This window comes from Chiloscyllium punctatum, chromosome 3, assembly GCF_047496795.1.
Source record: "Chiloscyllium punctatum isolate Juve2018m chromosome 3, sChiPun1.3, whole genome shotgun sequence".
NCBI classification, from domain to species: Eukaryota; Metazoa; Chordata; class Chondrichthyes; order Orectolobiformes; family Hemiscylliidae; genus Chiloscyllium; species Chiloscyllium punctatum.
Genome location: NC_092741.1, coordinates 33,030,458 through 33,035,598, shown reverse-complemented (window position 1 = coordinate 33,035,598; position 5,141 = coordinate 33,030,458).

Genomic DNA, 5,141 nt, shown 5'->3' with positions numbered 1-5,141 from the left:
GAAAGATGTTGTCACCCAGACTGTGGTAGGGAGACTGGAATGCACTGCCTGGGAGGGTAGTTGAGTGGAAAATTTTCCAACGTTTAAAAAGTACTTGAACGCTTGAATTGTCATAACATTTAGATAGGCGAAAGTGGGTACTGCAGATGCTGAGATTAGAGTCAAGATTAGAGTAGTGCTGGAAAAGCACAGCAGGTCAGGCTGCATCCGAGGTTCAGGAAAATTGATTTTTCGGGCAAAAGCCCTTCATCAGGACATTCAGCAAACAAAAAACAAAATATGATTCTTGACAGGTTAACAATTTGCTTTCTTCGATAACTGAATCCTAACTCGAATGCAATCCATTTTCGCTGCAGTGTGTAACACAGAAATTTCACTTCCCGGAGTAGCTCAGAGTGTGTGCAACATCGCAGTACATCAAGGCTATGATCCATATTGGTTCAGAAAACAGCAATAATCTAAAATATTGATTTGTTGTTTAATAAATACTGACACATACAATTTTGAATAGCAAAAGTAGACCTGACTGACTTTTTTTACAATTATTCATATTTTCTTTAAAAAAGAACAGTTAATCATACAGATTTACAATTCCTTATCATGGTCCCTGTGTGATAGATTGGAGATCTCAATGTTTTCACTGCATTCATTCCTGTTGCCTTATGATCATTATTGATGTCTAGTCCATCCAGCACAACATTTATACACCCCTAGGGAAGTCATATCTCTCGACCTTAGGCCCAGTTAAAGTCCCTTTCATTGACCCAGTTGTACTATTAATTCCTCTATGTACTGTAGTGGGCTCTGACCCTAATAACAGATGTTTGCAATGTTTCACAACTTCACCTGTGGAGAAATTAAATTCCCTGGATTCTCCTCCTCATAACTCATTCTGCATCAAGTTCACAAACCTATGGGACTCCTCAACTCTCTCACCCATCGGATCATTTAGAGCATTTTTAAAAATCAAAATCATAAGGATGGTTTCATCGAACCACCATTTGACTTGCCTCACCTCCTCTCCCCCTCCTTTTTAAAGTACAGGACAGGACAACAGCTCTGAGCATGTCCCTCACCAAGTGCACTGAATATCACAAGACTGTAAACTGTGGATATAAAGGCTGACATTCTTGAAAAACTCATACTAAAATCTAATGTTTCCCAATTAAAATCTCCCTGAAATATTTATAATATGATCCAAGGCCATCCAATGTTTGTCACCTCTTTTGGTCCTGCCATTAAATAACATTCCTGAGAAGTCTTGGCCTTCAATCCACTCAGGCTTAGTAGCCCTCACTGGCCCTTTATACTGCACAGTACTAATTTAAATTCCAGCATTGAGCCTTAAGAGTTGAGCACACTGGGAATACCAAGTTATACTGGTGACTCTACATTACTGTACACCTTTGTACAGCTTCAGCCTAACTGCGGACGATATAATGCAAGTTTGAGATGAATTAATTTCCCACAGTTCTCATTTGGATGCTGGCTGATCAGTTTTGTATCTCCAGCAACTTTTCTCTCTAGGCCTTTCCAACTTTCGCTATGTTTCTTTATCCCTGTTACCAGTCTCTCAGGAGCTAGATATATCATCTGAATCATAGCCAATCTGTACTAAGTGATGTAAAATTTGATTATTGTGGGCAATACTACCGAAATGCTGATTTCATCATCACCTCTTTCATAGTCAATTTGTGCAAATATCTGAACATGCAAAGTATTCTGGTCTCTGATGGGTCACTCACCTCAAAAGAATTTTTTTTAAAATTTAGAAATAAATTCAACAAATCCTTCCTTTAAATTAACCCGAAATAGAGGCACTTCTACTCCTGCAGTCTTTTTCTCATGCATTTCATCCTCAATCCCCGCAACTGCCGTTCTCTGAACTAAAACCCAATCTGCTCTAAGCATACACCCCAAGGTTTAGCTTGCGGTATCAAATTGACCTGCCCACAGCAGCAAGCACGAGTAATGTTTGCTCAAGTAAGGACACAAGACTAAGTGAATACAAATCATTTGGCCCAACAAGTGTTGATTTATCATCCAACACAGCAACATTGCAGCATGTCCCAACTAAGAGCAGCTGTTCAGTATAAGCACAAGGCCCCCATAAAAAGGTTAAGGTGCTCAATGAGCCATTGAGTGAAACTTCCTCCAGTAGGTTTTCAAATGACTCAACATTTTAAAAAAGAAGTACATCCTGCTGAGTGTCCAAGTGTACAGCTCAGATAGTATCTCCCTCCTCATCATAATATTTCTCATTGCCTTTTCTCTCTGACCGCAACACTGAGCTAATGCAATCCACACTCCTCTGAACACGTAACTAGTTCCTTCCAAGTTTCAAATCCATCACCAAACGCATACTTCCGCCACCTCTCTTCATTGTCAAAGCCGTATTCATAGCGTCATCTCCTAACCTTGTTCTCTCCTAGGAGTTTGCAACATGGAACTCCACACCTCCCTCATTCATTCCCCCCCACTTCCTCCTGGAAAATGTTGGTTTATAAAAGTTCAGGCCTGATGCCACCCACCCCCCAATTCCTTCATGCCTGACCACTTATCCTGAACAGTTCATCAAATAGGTCAGGCTCACAGCTGTAACATCATTTTGCTTAGCTCCTGGGAATTTTCAGAGTATCACAGAATTCCCAAATATGTGGAAGCAGACCATTCAGCCCTTTGAGTCCACATCGACCCACCGAAGAGCATCCCACCCAGCCCCACCGCCCTATCCTATCACTATTTCCCATGGCTAATCCACCTAACCTGCACATCTTTGGACACTATGGGCAATTTTGGCACAGACATTCCACCTAACCTACACATCTTTGGACTGGTAAAAATTTTGGGCACAACAGAAAAATGATGCTGTACTGTCCACCAACATCACTGTCCCTCAACCCTCACTCTCGCCTGGAGCAATGCCACAGGTGGTCAGCTAGTACAATATGAAAACCAGTGTAACGCTTTTATTGTCAAAAATCAACAGTTCATTGGAGACCTGCTCGAACAGTAAACACATTTTCTACTATGATCAGTCAATTTTAATTCAGGAAGCAACCAAATAAAACCATAAACATAATTCAAAGAGGAATTAAATAAACAAAAGGCTGGAAAATGCCTGCTTCATGTTTGTTGCTGGGGCCTGTTCGAGAAATCATTGGAATAAAGCAGACTGGCCCCCAACAAATAGATGGTTCCAATCAAACAGGCAGTGTGGTGTGGTGGTGTTGAAGGGGGACAAGGCCAAAAGTTCTGGCTCTCCCTCCCTTCTTACTGTCTGTTTACTGCATCCATAATCGCCTAGCATCAAAAGGTGAAAAGAGACAATTGGGTTTATTGTCCACCAGGTGTAATGGGGAAAATAAAAGAATTTATGCCCCACTGCAGAAAAAAAGGGCACTTTCAATCATCTCACTGTTACATTCTACACAACAAAGCCTCTACCAATCAGAATCCACTTGTCAATCGATTGGCACTCCCGGCTCCATATAAGTCACTGCTTTCCCTTTACATTGGCACTCTTGCAAATTGTCCAGATAAGTGTAAGATTAAATAAATATTTGACAAAGTGTCTTTTTCTCTGCAATGTGAGAGCTCTTTTCTCCCAAATGACTGCTTGTACCATTGTTGGAAATTAATCCATTTTGCATAGAAAGTTTGCTCGCATATTGACTACAGGGAAAACATCCTGGGATGTTGTTTCATCCACGTTCATTAGCAAAAATGTGACATTTCACAAAAGTCTGACATTTTCCAGCCTCTGGGGGAAGAAAAACACATTTCAATGCTCCAGAATAGATGTTTGCAGTCTGGTGTCATAAGCCTCACAGTCCAGTCCGTGAGTGAATAACAACGACCTTTCCAAAATCAGGACAAGCCAAAAATCTTCAATAGAAATCCATTTGTTCCACTTCAGAGTCAGAGGGGTGTTGAGATTTTGGGGGTTACCATGGAATTTTCTCAGAAAGACATTTCTTGGACAAGAATCGATATTGATGAGGGAGGTCCCTTGATCGATCTCAGAAGAACGAATAAATAATTTTGTAATCCCAACACCCACCACCTTATCCAACTGACCCTAGAATGGTCAAGTGATTATGCGTTTGCCCTTAGTTCAAAGGATAAGTTCATCCCAAGCATTAATTACTCTGCACAAAGAGGTCCAACACAATTTTGATCCTTTTGCTGGGCGTTTCAGTAGTGTTCTCGATTTACCTTCAAATACACAAACAGACCGGCACACACAGGTGGGACTACTCTTCTTAACACTAATGAATACCAGCTTTCCTAGTCCTCCTGTCATTACATAAGTAAACCTTTGAGCCAAAATTCCACATCCTGTCCTGACTTCATCAGTCCCATAATCCTTTCATTTTCCAACTTGGAGCTTTTACAGTCTATTTCCATTATTCACTTAAATTTAAAAAAAATATAAATACTACAGTTAAAGTCAGAAGGCAGAAGGGGTATATGGTTGAGGTTGGAAGGGCACAAGATAATCATTCTGCTGTAATATTGTGATACAAGTCATTTTGCTCTATTAATGCTGAAATCCAAAAGGTTTGACAGCAATTCCAGTATTGCAAAAACTTTTCAGAATATCACTGAGGCATTTCAGAAACGTCACAGAGTAATTTGTTCTTTACAGGACATGAACATCACATTAGAGAGCGGTTTCCATCCCAGACTCTGCCGGTAACGAAAGAATTACAAAAATGGAGATAGCACGAGGTTTAAAACTAAAAGTACTTGCGTGGTCCAAAACCTGAAGTGATACACTGTGGATTGTTGACATCTCCCTGTGTAGTAAAACCTTTGAGGAAGAAAAGAAAATCAGGAAAGGATGTTTCAAAATGGAGTTCAGAACATAGGCTTCTCCTGTTGCCTGGTATTGGTTGACGTTTGACAGTTTGGAAAGGGCTGATCATCCTGCCGATGGGTGTTGACATGGTAATAGCTTCCTCATGGCTGCAGTTCTCCTGCTCCCACCCCTCTCAGCCTCAGACCACTGTCCACCACAGAATGCTATTGATAAGTGACTGCATTCGGTGGTGACCACCACATCCAAGTTTCTTGAACTATTTCACCTGTCTCCCCACCCCCCCATCCCACTCCCCTCCCCCAAGCAATGATCCCAA